This window comes from Morus notabilis, unplaced genomic scaffold, assembly GCF_000414095.1.
Source record: "Morus notabilis unplaced genomic scaffold, ASM41409v2 Scaffold2693, whole genome shotgun sequence".
NCBI lineage: Eukaryota > Viridiplantae > Streptophyta > Magnoliopsida > Rosales > Moraceae > Morus > Morus notabilis.
In genome coordinates, this window is record NW_010362811.1 from 13052 (window position 1) to 29613 (window position 16562).

Genomic DNA, 16562 nt, shown 5'->3' on the forward strand with positions numbered 1-16562 from the left:
ATTCTTGCCCATATGATGCATCTAGGGAAGAACTTGATCCCAATCTTTTGTTTGGTAATCATTTCTGTTTTAAACACCTGGTCATCTGCAGCTTTGAAGTACTCAATGTGTGACATTTAGGATTCTCGTGGGAGAACCTTTGGATTCATCATCGTTCTTCCTGCTCCAGTATCTATGTAGGTAATCAGGTTTACTGGATTGTCATACTTTGAGGTCAGGACCTGGACTTCGACATTTGGTAGATGAGGAGTAGGAATAGATATGGAACATTGTTCCATATTGTAGACTGAGATGTGATAGTCTACGTCTTCCTCTTCATTGTCTTCAGAGCTAGGATCATTATAGTCTGAGTCTGGAATGACAAAGACGGTATCCATGTTTGGATTGTCTTGTTCGGAGAACAGGGATTCCAGATCAGCATCTTCATCATCTCGGTATGTCGAGCTGGCTTGAAGTTGTTGGATGATTCGGGCTGACTTGGCAGACATCTTAGGACAATTTTTCGTGTAGTGTCAATTTTCTCCGCAGTTGAAACAACGGTCTGACTTAGGGCTGCCACGTCTTTTTCTTTTGAAGAACCAGAACTTCTTTTTGTCTTTCTTGTGAGACTTTCTTGGTCTGCGAGTGATGCGATAAAATTAACACTAGCAAGTGCACTAATCGTTCAAGTAATAAAGTGATGAGTAAGATATCGTTTCCCAATGAGGATTGGTAAAATTCACAAATAAAATGATTAAACCGACTATGTTATTCGAGATTGCGAAATTGGGAGTAATGTGAATTAAAACTAAATAAAGATTAAAAATTAGAAAATGTAAAGAAACAAGATTTAAGAAAGAAATACAATGAGAGAAAGCGTTAGAGAGTTGATTTCACCTACACCAATTCACCCATAAGCTCAAAAGAATGAATTTCAATTATTATTATCCATGAGATGGTAGAATTCCCTAATGTTTAATTACCCATATTTCGGGTCTAATCAACTATCACATATATTCTTAACTTCAAATATCCTTATTTCAGGTCTATTCTAGATTAATTCAATATGAGATGCCTTAGAATTTGTGAAATCCTTTTTCGGTTAAATCTCCCTCTCAGTTACAATTTAAACTGACCACATGAATTTCCTTGAATCCCTATTCGGTTACTCCTCGTCCATTCATGGCATGTTCTATATTTTGCTTGAATATTATTCACATCCAAAATTCAATTCACAATTTAATGTTTCCTATCACATAGCTTCTCTATCCGAAACATCACTATGATCAATTCCCAAATTAAATAAATGAAAAGCCCTAAGAACAATAGAACACACTCTTCACGGAAAAATAATCAATTGCAACTCATTCAAATTGAAACTTAGAAATCATAGGTTCGGATCCATCAATCTCTAACTAAAAGTATTAAACCATAGCTAAATTAAATAAAACAAAGAGAATTCCAAGAGACATCACCATGCTCTTCACGAAAGAAGAAAAGAAGAAACAAGGGTAAATCCCAATGGCCGAACTTTACAAATTATTTCTCCACCAGGAATCAGCCACTCCCAGCAATAATCCCTCTGGGCCAACTCTAAATTTGCTTGAATATTATTCACATCCAAAATTCAATTCACAATTTAATGTTTCCTATCACATAGCTTCTCTATCCGAAACATCACTATGATCAATTCCCAAATTAAATAAATGAAAAGCCCTACGAACAATAGAACACACTCTTCACGGAAAAATAATAAATTGTAACTCATTCAAATTGAAATTCAGAAATCATAGGTTCGGATCCATCAATCTCTAACTAAAAGTATTAAGCCATAATGAAATTAAATAAACCAAAGACAAATCTGGAAGACATCACCATATAAAATCTGAAAGAAGAAAAGAAGAACAAAGGATAAATCACTTGATGGCCGAATGTTTCTCCACCAAGAATCAGCCAATACTTCTCAGCAATACCTCTCCGTGAATCTCCCCCTCCGAAGCTCTGCACGAATCTGTCTTCCCCCAAGCCCTCTGGTCAAATCCCCCTTTTTCTCTTTCTTTCTTTTTTTCCAATATCTCAACCAAAATTCTAGCCAAAATCCTCTTGAAAATCCCAGCCACCACCAGAATATCCCGGATCTTCCTCTAGTTTTCATTTTCAAACTCTCCCTCGAGATAGGGTTTTCCCCACAGAAATCGCAACTCTCTATCCTCTCCAAATCAGCCCCAACTCCAGCGTGCAACCAGAGGAAGTAATACCATGTGGTTGGGAGCTGAAACACACTGTCGTTTGGCTGGAATTAATCTCCTCCGTGTGTGGACTTTTAATGGGCTAGAATTTGGGCCTTTATTTGAATGAAGCGTAATGTCATTTTGTTTTGTTTGATTATTGTCCTCCGTGTGTAGGCTTAATGGGCTGGAATTTGGGCATTTTCTTTGTGGGCTTTTAATGGTAATCTGTGGTAGATTATCATGCTTGCATCCATCCTGCAAAATTAGATTAAGAAGACATCAATTTGTCAACAAAACACCTTAAAACTAGCTAATATTAAACTTGCAAGAGCTTAATAAATCGGTATAAAACTAACTCATCAGCGAGATTGCTTTAAGGAGCTGTCATGAGTTTTCTTTGAAGGTTTACAGGAACACTTGTTGTCCTTGCACTTAATTTGCAGGTAAGGCTTCTTGCATGTCTTTTTGAACTTGTTCCTTTCTTTCATCATGGAAGAAAACAGTTCTTGAGTCTCACAGAGTTTGTTGAGAGCTGCCAATGTCAATTGATGAATTTCTCTAATGGAGATATCCTTCCTTTCTTTTTTCGTGGCAAGGAGAGATCTCTGAAGTTCTGGTTGTAATTCCTGTGGTAGGGATGACAGGTATACTTGTCGGAGGTTAGGGTCATTAAACTCATTCAACATGTAATACTGCCTTGACATCCTTTGATAATGAAATTCAATATCCTTTTTTTTCAAGGAGCAACACTTCATTTCAAAGTACTCTTGGCGCATTTGCTTGTCGATAAGGTTGTAGTCTCCGATGAACTCTTGGTATATGAGTCCGAGTATTCCTGTTGCAGTTTCTGCTTTGATGAATGGGAGCTGCCTGTATCCTCCAAGACTTTGAAACCAGTCTTTGAGAGTACCTGTGAATCTGGAGGCAAACTCTCTGAGGATAGTCTGGAGATCAATTCTAGGCTTTGTCATTTGTAGATCAATCCAGGCTCCGAATTCATTCATCTTTTCTCTCTATTGATCTAGAGGGACATTGTCAAATGTAAACCATGAGCCAACTGTTGGCTTGCAGAATGTACCTTCTGAATGCCGTTGAGCGTCAGGAGGTTCTTCTATGATGGGAGATGTTTCCCTTGATCTTCTTGAAGATTCTCCCATTTCTGTATGGGTCTGATGTTCATTAGACCCTGTGAAAGTAGCCATCAATAGATGTGTGATATCCATGGTACTTCTGCTTCTTCAGATTCCTTCGAGCTAGATTCTGTTTCAGATGAGCTGTCTGAGGATTCAGAGGGCTCTGGTTCTGAATCAGAGGCTGAGGTTAGCTCTGGGAATACTTCAGGTTTAGATGAGAGAGCCATGCAGACAGGAGGGTATTCTGAAGTTTTCTTTCTCTCATCTGTTGTAGGCCTAGCCTTTTGTGGGACAGGTTCATCTTCTTCGGAGGAAATACTCATTCTAGTGGTTTTTGGTTTTGACGCAGTTGGCCTTGTTGGTTCAGTTGGTCTTGAAGCATATGACTTTGAGGCGGATGGCTTTGACCATATTGGATCTTTAAAGATCTCATGGGTCATTTTGATGGCTCTCGAGTAATCAGGCTGAGAGGGGTATGAGTATGATGAGAATAATGAGGGACCGAATGGTGGAAGTGGATAAGAAGGGGAGTCAAACATCCTTCTTTCTTTTCGTTCCATGTCGTCATCGATCTGCTTGAGTTCCGCTTTTAGTTTCCGGATCTCAGCTTCTTTTCTGTCAAATTCTGGTCCGAAGTAGCTCTGATCAATCAGGCTTCTTAGGTCAGAATCTAAGCGTTTGATTCTCGACTGGAGGTTCTCATACATCCTTCATACTTCTGCACCGAGACTGTCAAGCTTCTTGTCAGCAAGGCTAGCCTGGGCTATGACCTTGTCAACTTTAATCTTGATCTTTTGCAGGACCTAATTCTGTGCTTTGGCATTCTGAGTCTGCCAGTTCAGAACTTCTTCTGCCTGAGATGGAGGCTTTGTTCTTCTATCTGGTTGCATTTTCGTTGGCTGCACATATGGTCTGGTGACCACTTTGGTTGCCTGGTTTACATGTCTTTCAAGAGCTGGAAAATCTTGATCATACGATGCGAACATCATGCATGGTGCAGGGCTAGGAACGGACAGAATTTCAGGGTTTTTTTTAGAACCCAGGGACTATCCAGATCATCCGGATGGTACTGTCTTCTTGTCGTCTGAGGCTGGGGTGTACAGACACCTTTCTTCTTTCTCCTTCTGGTGCTCGGACGATCATCTTCTTCGCTTTCCATCCAACAGTCGCAGTCTGGATCACACATGGTGGGATCAGTATCCCATATGAAGTGACCATCGACTCCATCTGCTGTAAAGGATGCAACAGGGTTCTCTTCTTCTGTTGAGACTAGTCCGATCATCAGGGATAGAGTCGTGCTGGTACTTTCGTCAGGAAGTTTAAAGACAGTTTTAACCTGTCCATCTTTAAACTGGATGAAAGTTGGGTCAGATGTATGGATGGGCTTATGGCTTTGGTGCAATTTTTCGTAGTTGGTGAACCATTCCAGAGGCATGAGCTTTGTGATCTCATTTCGAGAGAGTTGCTTGGGGATCTGCACGATGGTAGGGATTTCATTTTCCCTTTTTGCTGTGATGAGTAGAGTGTCCGGAGTATGACCCGGAATGGGGAGATCGAGTGCATGGTTTTACAATCTGTAGATGAGCTAGTGATGAAGTATAGCTATGTATGAGGACGGGACTTGTTCCGCACCGGTGATTTGAAGTTGGACTTTGAGACACGTGGACAAGTGTGGATCTTTCAACGGAATGTTGAAGTTCGGGTAAAAGGTCAATAGGACACTACCAGCATGGAGGGTGGAGAGTGTGGTTCCTATTACTGCATGTTCGTACTTGGTGTATCTGGTATCCAGAAGTGCTAGACGAACAGTGACAGGTAGACATTTTCTGCCATGGAGGGTTAGGACAAGCCTTATTGCCCCGAAGTGGAGGTGAGTATGGCCTTCAGCAAGCCATTGGGTGATAAGCTCTTTTGGGATCTCAAGTTCAATATATTGTTCTTGAGAGGTACTGGGCACAAGACACTTATCAAGTCTAGATGACTGAACGTACTCTTTGACGGTGGGTCTGGTATTAGAGATGAGTTGTCGGATAATACGCCGATGTCTTTTGAAGACATTGTACAGACTTAACAAATAAGGGACAGACTCTTCTACTATGGCGGTTTCAGGGATGTAAGAGTGTTCTACTAGGTTTTCTATTTTTGAAGAAAAAGATTTTCTACAAGAACTAGGAATAGTAACTGACGAGGATAATCTAGCTGGTTCTAAAGACTGGGTAGATTTATGGGTAGGAGTTTCCATGGTATGTGGGGGTTTCCCCTCAGCTCGACATACCGAGATGATGAAGATGCTGATCTGGAATCCATGTTCTCCGAACAAGACGATCCAGACATGGATACCGTCTTTGCCATTCCAGACTCAGACTATGATGATCCTAGCTCTGAAGACAATGAAGAGGAAGACATAGACTATCACATCCTAGTCTACAATATGGAACAATGTTCCATATCTATTCCTACTCTTCTAACAAATGTCGAAGTCCAAGTCCTGACCTTAAAGTATGACAATCCAGTAAACCTGCTGTAAAGGATGCAACATGGATCTCTTCTTTTGTTGAGACTAGTCTGATCATCAGGGATGGAGTCGTGCTGGTACTTTCGTCAAGAAGTTTAAAGACAGTTTTAACCTGTCCATCTTCAAACCAGATGAAAGTTGGGTCATATGTATGGATGGGCTTATGGCTATGGTGCAATTTTTCGTAGTTGGTGAACCATTCCAGAGGCATGAGCTTTGTGATCTCATCTCGAGAGAGTTGCTTGGGGATCTGCACGATGGTAGGGATCTCATTTTCCCTTTATGCTGTGATGAGCAGAGTGTCCAGAGTATGACCCGGAATGGGGAGATCGAGTGCATGGTTTTGCAATCTGTAGATGAGCTGGTGATAAAGTGTAGCTATGTATGAGGACGAGACTTGTTCCGCACCGGTGATTTGAAGTTGGACTTTGAGACATGTGGACAAGTGTGGATCTTTCAACGGAATGTTGAAGTTCGGATAAAAGGTCAATAGGATACTACCAGCATGGAGGGTGGAGAGTGTGGTTCCTATTACTGCATGTTCGTACTTGGTGTATCTGGTATCTAGAAGTGCTAGACGAACAGTGACAGGTAGACCTTTTCTGCCATGGAGGGTTAAGACAAGCCTTATTGCCCCGAAGTTATACTTGTGATATTATGATAGTTATACTCAAAATCTTATACTATTATTTACTTAATTTCAATGGATGTTAATGTATTTTAGGGTGTTATGAATTTTAAGTTATTTCTAATATGTAAAAAACTAAATAAAAGTATACAATTTTCATGTCAATTTCGGGTTCACGGGTTAATTTCGTGTCACGGGTCATTTTCGTATCGTGTCGTGTCAACCCGTAAAGTGGTCGTGTCGTCTTTGTATTGCGGTTTTTAAAAAATTTCGTGTCACGGGTCATGTTCAGGTTGACTGTAAATTTAAAAAGAAACGATCAAAACACGACACGAATGCGACACGTAACACAAATTGCCACCCCTAAGTTGTATGGTTCCAAATAAACAAAAAAATATTATCAAACACCATTTTAAATCGACGTTTTAGTTCAAATCGCATGAATCTAAGGTCTCGTTCAGTTTGCGGATTCGAGTTTTTAATTTGAGTTGAAATGTATTTTATGTGAGAGTTTTTTACTATAACAGAAAAGTTAGATGTAATTTTTTGTAAAAATGTTTAAGTTTAACAAAATTAAAATTAAAAATTTAAATTGGTGAAATGAATGAGGCCTAAATTACCACACAAGTTAGCAATTGAGGCCTTTTCTTTTAGCTAGGCAAAATACTGTTGTTACTTGAAGTTATCAGAACTGGATCAACTAGATAAATGCACGGAGCTAAAAATCTTACGGGCAGGAAAAAAAATAAAGAAAATAACGTCAATCTGTGGATAAGAAACTTCACGTCATGGCTCGAGGAATTGTAAATCTGTAATTTCATCTTGATTATCAAATGACAAAACAAAGTGGCAAACGTAATAAAAGGATTAAAAAAGTTTTATATATGAAGAGATGGTTATCTTTATTAAATTTTAAATTTTGTTTGAAAAAAAGTTTTATATATGAAGAGATGGTTATCTTTATTAAATTTTAAATTTTGTTTGATAATTTTAGTGTGAGGGACTAAAACTAAAAAAAAGTCAAGAACTTATCCGCCAAAACTAGAAGTGTGCTTAAAGTTAAAGTAGTAACCTAATTAATTTTGTGACTAAACTAAAACTTCCTCAATAAGTTATGGACTAGATGGGGTAATTAATCCTATTGAAATGTTGACCTAAACTCTAGACCTAGCGGCTTTTCTTTTTGCTCGAATTAACAATTTGAGTTCAAAAATAAAGTTTTAGAGCTTGTAATAATATAGTTAAAGTTGAATTTGTATGAGAGAGAGAGAACGCTTTAGCAAAAAGTATATTTCGTTTTCTCACGTCTTAGCAGATCATGGATGCCTCTCTTATTATTGATCAAATCCTGGAATCGATTTTGGATCTTGTCAGCGGCGGAGTCAGTTTTTTACTTTAGTAGAGGCGTATATTAAATTTTTTTAATAAATTATCTTAATGAGGGTATATAAAAAAATATTTATTTTAGTAGGAACATATATTATTTCAGTAAGAATTTAAGTATAAAATTTTTAAATTTTTAAACGTAATATTTTTTAAAAAAAAATTTGAGTGAGGCGGCTGTCCCGCTCATCTTCAAGTGGCTCCGCCACTGGACTCCTGCTGTGTTCATCTTTTACGTAATTGCCTTTTACCTGAAGAAAATTTCTGATCCAGAAGACGAGCAAGGTAATTTGTCCTTCTCCCGAACAATTTTTAGTCTTCTTTGTTTCTCTCTTTCGATGATTTTGATTTCTTAGATTTTCTATGTTTTTATGCATTCGCATATGCTTTTCTTTTATGGAAGAAGATTATCCTGCTAATGCTTTGCTTTCAGGCGCTCTGAAGGGGCTTATCATATATGTGAGGAACATGTTTACGAATCCCGACTCCGAGACTTCCTATCTGGAAGAAGTTATGTGTGTTATATAATATGTATATATATATATTGTTGGATTTCTTTTTCCTTAAGTTTCGGTAACCAACCGAAACAATCCTCAAGAACGTGGTCCATTCTATTTCCCCACTTAAGGAACGTGATTAGTCACGTTCATCTGCAGTTGTCCACCGTTGCCCACGTTCGGTGCACGTCCGTGAAAAACTCTGTGATGGGCAGAGTCTATAAAAGAGGATAGAGCACAATGGTTTTGGGTCCCTAAGCCTGCTATCTCCATTTCAGTCAGAATATACACCATCAAACGAGAGATTAAAGAGGTTTAGAAGAGCCAAAATCTGAGTTTTCTTTTCTTCCACCGAGAGCTTCAATGGCCGGAGGTGTTTTATCTCCATCCGTTTATTTCAATTCCGCATCGATCTAATTGCCATTTAGAATCCTTAGGAGCATGTTTAGATCATTTAGAAATCCTAACATTTGGTATCAGAGCCTTAGTTTGCCTCTGCCTTGTATCCTCTCGTTCTGCTCACGTGAAATACCGTGAGAGAAATTTTTTTGGCAACTATTGATTTTGACGTTTTTGATGGAAACTGAGATTAGGAATCATTGGGTAATCAAATTCCTATCATTTCTGAGTTTTAAACATCAATTGTGGTCGTCAAAATCAAGAGAAAAAGTCGGGTTTTTTGTTCGGGTTGAAACCGGGTCGAAATAGACCCGGTTGGAGGTTGAAGAAGCATCAACAGTCGAAAAAATGACATGTCATTTTGCCCTTGGGTATATAAAACGACATGTCGTTTCTGTTGAATATAAGCTGCTGGCTTTTAGAAAAACGACGCGTCATTTTTCAATGGTAACATTGAAACGACTTGTCGTTTTCTTACGGACCTTTGCAGCATACATTACCAAAACGACTTGTCGTTTTTGATGAAGCAAAAAAAAAAAAAAAAAACCCGAAAATAAAAAAAATCATAAATTAAGTATATATGGGTATTTGGTAGATATTCACCCATTTTATGATTTTTATGGAATTTTCATAAGTAAGACATATAAATGAAAGGTTCATTAATTTTTATGTGTTAATGGATTAATTTGGATATTTATGTGCATATATTATTTATTTATTTGCAGTGCTAGTACATTGATATTGAAATATTTTGGGTTAATATTGCATATAGTTTCATGCAATAAAATATGAACCTTTATGATTTATTAATGTTAAGTAATCCATATAATTTTAATTAATTAGGGAGTAGCCACAGCATCTTTAATTACTTAAAATTATATATATTAAGTGTTTCAGGATTACATTATGACATTAATTGTGATTAATCATATGTAATATAATAAATTTTATCCCACAAGAATTTTTATTATATTTATATGATTAATTAGGATAGAATATCAAATTAAATTTCTTAATTTACCCACAGGAATTAGGAAATAAAGCATAATTTGATAGTTTTATCATAAGGTCACAGATGGATCTAATTGAGTTAAAACTTTAGCCCACAGGCAAGTTTTATGTCACTAGATTCATAGAATATGATTTACATTGGTAAAACATGATATAAGTTTATGAGTCTCAAAATTTTAATTATAAGCATGTGTTTAACTTTTATGCAGTTATGCAACCTGCGAATTTCTCTGATATGAAGTGTGACATTCCTGAACTGAGGGGTGATAACTATAAGATGTGGAAGGAGAGAGTCCTTCTTCATTTAGGGTGGATGGACATTGATTATGCTATAAGGAAAGGCGAACCAGTCATTACTCCGACCAGTACCCCAAATGAAATTGCTCTATATGAACAATGGGAGCGATCCAATCGGCTCAGTGTGATGTTCATTAAGACCAAGATCTCTGCTAGCATTCGTGGTTCAGTTGATCAGCATACCAATGTCAGGGCATTACTGAAGGCCATTGATGAACAGTTTGAGTCTTCAAATAAGGCACTTGCTAGCACCCTAATTATGAAGTTTTCATCCTTAAGGCTCACTACTGTGAGAGGTGTGCGTGAGCACATCATGCAAATGAGAGACATTACGGCTCAACTGAAGACACTTGAGGTTGAAATGTCTGACTCTTTCCTTGTGCACTACATCCTGAACACTCTTCCACAGCAGTACGTACCCTTCAAGATATCCTACAACACACATAAGGATAAATGGTCAATCAATGAACTTATGACCATGTGTGTTCAGGAATAGGGTAGGCTGTCAATGGAAATAGGAGAGAGTGCATTGATGGCAATGGAAGGAAAGGATCAGAATCAAGCCAAAAGGAAGGGGAAAGGTAAGATACCGCCCCAAGGTGGAATCAAGAAGGAATCCAAGTGCTTTTTCTGCAAGAAGAAGGGGCACATGAAGAAGGGTTGCATTAAATTCTAGAAATGGCTTGAGATGAAAGGTATACCAATCTCATTTGTCTGTTATGAATCTAATATGGTTGATGTTATTTATAACACATGGTGGATTGATTCTGGTTGTACAATCCATATTTCAAATACCTTATAGGGTATGCGAAACCTAAGGAAGCCAGTGGAAAGTGAGCAGTGCATTTATTCAGGGAATAAGATGCGCTCACATGTGGAGGCTGTTGGAACATGGAGTTTAGTTTTAAGTAGTGGTTTTATTTTGAATTTTGAAAAGACATTTTATATTCCAAGTTTATCTAGGAATTTAATTTCAGTTTCAAGACTTGTACCTTTGGGATATTCCTTTAATTTTTATGAAACTTCCTTCAGTTTGTTTTATAAGTCTAATCTTATTGGAAATGGTATATTATTTGATGGTCTTTTCTCTATTAACTTGTAAAATAATATCACTTATAATGCTATGCATGTTCACACTGGCACTAAAAGAAGTGTTATAAATGACAATTCCTCTATGTTATGGCACCGGAGACTAGGGCATATCTCCATTCCAAGGATTAAAAGATTGGTAAATGAAGGAGTACTCAGCACTCTTGATTTTACTGATTTTGAAACTTGTGCGGATTGCATTAAGGGAAAGCAGACTAACAAATCCAAGAAAGGTGCAAAAAGGAGTACAGACATATTAGAAATCATACATACATATATTTGTAGTCTAAACATGGACTCACAAGGTCCAAAATACTTCATCTCATTCATAGATGATTACTCACGTTATATGTATCTCTACTTGCTTCATAACAAGAACGAAGCGTTGGATGCCTTTAAGGTCTTTAAGGCTGAAGTAGAGAAATAATGTGGAAAACAAATTAAGATCGTGAGATCGGATAGAGGTGGAGAATACTATGGTAGATACACTGAATATGGACAAGCACCTGGTCCATTTGTAAAGTTTCTTCAAGAAAATGGGATAGTTGCCCAATATGCCTGGTTCTCCAGACCAGAATGGTGTGGCAGAAAGAAGAAACCTAACCGTAATGGACATGGTATGGAGTATGCGTAGCAACTCCAAGCTTCCTGAATTCTTGTGGACAGAAGCTCTTAAAACGGCTACGTACATATTGAACCGAGTTCCAACCAAGACTGTTCCAAAGACGCCTTTTGAGTTATTCAAAGGTTGGAAACCGAGTTTGCAACATGTGCGTGTTTGGGGATGCCCGTCTGAAGTAAGAGTTTATAACCCACATGAAAAGAAACTGGACCCAAGGACCATTAGTGGATATTTTATCGGATATGCTGAAAGGTCTAAGGGATACAGATTCTACTGTCCATCTCACAACACTAGGATTATGGAATCAAGAAATGCAAAGTTTCTTGAGAATGGCTTGATTAGTGGGAGTTATCGATTTCAGGACATTGTTTCTTAAAGAAATCATACTGATATTCAGCCTTCCACTTCAAGTGAAAGATTGATTGTCATTCACAACACCCCTCAAGTTCAAACAGGTGTTGGACAACCAATTGTTGAAGCTCCACAAACTACTGATGACAATCCAGTAGATCAAGATGTTCAAGAATTGTCAGAAATTATTGAACAACCAGTTGCACAACATGATCCTCAAGAAAATGTTGATACAACTTTAAGGAGATCTACTAGAGTAAGGAAATCAGCAATACCTAGTGATTATGTTGTGTATCTACAAGAGTCTGACTATAACATTGGAGCCGAAAATGATCCTGAAATGTTTTCACAAGCCATGGATAGCAAAGAATCAAATTTATGGTATGATGCCATGAAAGAAGAGATGAATTCTATGGCAACTAATGGAGTATGGGATCTTGTTGAGTTGCCTGATGGTGTCAAAGCCATAGGATGTAAATGGGTCTATAAGACAAAGAAAGACTCATTAGGCAACATTGAAAGATATAAAGCAAGACTCGTTGCTAAAGGATTCACTCAAAAGGAAGGAATCGACTACAAGGAGACCTTTTCTCCTGTATCTAAGAAAGATTCTGTTCGTATTATTCTAGCATTAGTTGCACATTTTGACTTAGAGTTGCAATAGATGGATGTGAAAATAGCATTTCTCAATGGAGAACTAAAAGAAGATGTTTACATGAAACAACCAGAAGGATTCTCTTCTAGTCGTGGCGAGCATTTGGTGTGCAAGCTCAAGAAATCCATATATGGATTGAAACAAGCCTCCCGTCAATGGTATTTGAAGTTTCATGACGTTATCTCTTCATTTGGATTCGTGGAGAACATCATGGATCAATGTATATACCAGAAGGTTAGTGGGAGCAAGATTTGTTTCCTTATTCTATAGGTGGATGATATTTTACTTGCAACCAATGATAAGGGTTTGCTATATGAAGTGAAATAATTTCTCTCTGAAAACTTTGACACGAAGGACATGGGTGATGCGTCGTATGTCATTGGCATCAAAATACACAGAGATAGATTTCAAGGTATTTTGGGTCTGTCTCAAGAGACCTATATCAATAAAGTTTTAGAGAGATTCCAGATGAAAGATTGTTCACCCAGTATAGCTCCCATTGTGAAGGGTGACAGATTCAATTTGAACCAGTGCCCGAGGAATGATCTTGAACGGGAACAAATGAAAAACATTCCTTATGCTTCAGTTGTTGGAAGCCTGATGTATGCTCAGGTCTGCACGAGACCTGACATTGCATTTGTTGTTGGGATGTTAGGAAGATATCAGAGTAATCCAGGTATGGACCACTCGAAAGCTGCAAAGAAGGTGCTGAGACCCCTTCAAGGGACCAAAGACTACATGCTTACATACAGACGAACTGAAAACTTGGAGGGGATTGGCTACTCTGATTCAGACTACGCTGGCTGCATTGATTCGCTTAAATCAACTTCAGGATATGTTTTTATGCTAGCCAGTGGAGCTGTATCTTGGAGAAGCGCAAAGCAAACATTGATTGCTACTTCCACTATGGAGGCTGAGTTCGTATCTTGTTTTGAGGCTACCTCACATGGGGTATGGATGAAGAGTTTCATTTCTGGGCTTAGAATTGTGGATTCGATTTCTAGGCCATTGAGGATATATTGTGACAATTCAGCTGCAGTTTTTATGGCTAAAAACAACAAAAGTGGTAGTCGAAGCAAGCACATCGACATCAAGTATCTAGCTATAAGGGAACGTGTTAAGGATAAAACAGTGGTTATTGAACACATTAACACTGAATTGATGATTGCTGATCCTTTGACTAAAGGCATGCCACCATTGAAATTTAAGGATCATGTAGATAGAATGGGACTTGGTTCCTTTATGTGAATTTCGTTGTAAGAACGAATGTTATTTTTAATGAAACTCTATTTGTGATGTTTTCTCATATTTGTTTTCCTTGTGTACATATTCATTTATTTGTTGAGAAATATCATTAATGTTTGGACCTAAAATAAACATAGGGTTTATTCATTAAGTTATATGGGCTATAATTAAGAAATAGTATGCATTGTAATACATGGAAGATAATACTCGTTTTAGATGACTTATCGCCATGATTCATGTATTTTATTTCTTACTGTGGTGAACGATGGAATATATGGACCAAGTGGGAGAATGTTGGATTTCTTTTTCCTTAAGTTTCGGTAACCAACCGAAACAATCCTCAAGAATGTGGTCCATTCTATTTCCCCACTTAAGGAACGTGATTAGTCACGTTCATCTGCAATTGTCTACCGTTGTCCACGTTCGGTGCACGTCCGTGAAAAACTCTGTGATGGGTAGAGTCTATAAAAGAGGATAGAGCACATTAATTTTGGGTCTCTAAGCTTGCTATCTCCATTTCAGTCAGAATATACACCATCAAACGAGAGATTGAAGAGGTTTAGAAGAGCCAAAATCCGAGTTTTCTTTTCTTCCACCGAGAGCTTCAATAGCCGGAGGTGTTTTATCTCCATCCGTTTATTTCAATTCCGCATCGATCTAATTGCCATTTAGAATCCTTAGGAACATGTTTAGATCATTTAGAAATCCTAACATATATTACATTGTGCTCTTTTGTTTTCGTTCTATTCTTTCAATGCTTTTGATTTGGAGTATTCTATGTTTTAACAGAAGAAGAAGATGATGATGGTGATTGAGAAAGTTCTGATGATGAGGAAGACGGTAAACAGTTTTGTTTTCCTTATATTTTCTTTGTATGCCTTTGTATTTTCTAACTCATCATATATATTCACGTTTGCCTGGAACCAGATTATCATTCAATCGTGCAGTGGGTGAATTCTGATCCCAGGGGTACGTATTATATGTGATCGTTTTCAAAATATTTTTGTAGTTTTGATGATGTCCGTGATGGTTCTAATTTCTTTTCATTGTTTCTCTTTTCCTCTAGCGATAAAAAGAATGCCTCCTTACGCTAAACGTCGGAAACTGATTGAACTTACTGAGGTAATTACATATTATATGTAGTTTCTTCTTTTTTCTTTTTCTCTCTTCCTTTTTTTTTAAAAAAATTTCTAAATTCAAAGTGTGATGAATTAGGGTTTTTATATTGGTACCTGGAAGTTGCCTGATGCTCCATTGAAATGTAATGCTTATTTACGACGTCCTAAACAAGGTAAACACTACGAGCTGGTCAAGAGGTCACTATCTGGAGTTGTCTGTATGGGATGAGAGAGCCTCAATTGCAGCCCATTTTGCATTGAGTGGAAGGTGATGGACTAGGATTTATCAATTCATTGTTGGTTTAATTGGATTTCAGAAGAGTGTCCTGTTGAAAGATTTAGTGGACGTTTGATTCATGAATTCAAAATCATGATTCAGAATCATTTTCGATTTACGTATATTTTTTATGTGAGAAAATTTTATAACGAATTATAAATTATAATTCGAATCATGATACGAATACACTAACCAAACGCTAGCTTAATCAGAGTCAATGTCACTCTCTATCTCGGTCCTTGCTGCAAGCCCATGATGCCTTCAGCTGGCTTCACCTACTTTTTGACTATGGAGGGCTCAGACAACAAATTCTATGAAGCTAAGGTTCACATGAGTAGAAATCGTATGTTTGGCCTCTTTTACATACTGGGTGCATTTGAAATTCATTTTAAAATGATTTTATTTTCTGCATGCAAATGGAAATGAGAACGTTTTCAATCTCAAGCAGGAATCATTTTTAAAAATGCGTTTGATAATTTTATTCAGAGATTGTTTTCAGTATAAAAAAATTGAAATTTCGTTTGGTTTTACATTTTTAAAAACATGTAATAGTATTTTAAATAATATATTAAATAATTAATAAACTCCCCAATCAATACACTAGTAATTAATTTAATATATACACATTTGTTATATGTAATTATACTTACTACTTATCAGTTGTCTTGGCATACGTAAATAATAAACAATTATGATACTAATTACCATACACACATATTATTAGTTAATTTATATATAAGAACATAGTAATTAGCATTAGCAATAAAGACAAAGCAGAGAATAAGTGGAGAAAAGAAAATTGCCCAAAGACGGGAGAAAATAAAAATAGAGAAAAGGAAAACAACTTCAACGCATTTTTAGAAATGTCTTACTTTTTGAGATAAAGACAAAAACGTTTTTATTTTTTGTTTGCCCTAAACGCAATCTGCACACTATTTTCATTTTTTTCTCCTCAAGAAAACGTGAAAAACGTTTTCAGGACGAGTTCTAAACTCGCTGACTATATCTTGACATGATTAGGCATGCCTTCTACCATCCTACAATCGACCCTGAGATCCTACGCTATGATTACAGGGGTGCTATCCTGAATAAAGATTTAACGCCACCGTCAAAGTCACTTAAAAAGTTTGCC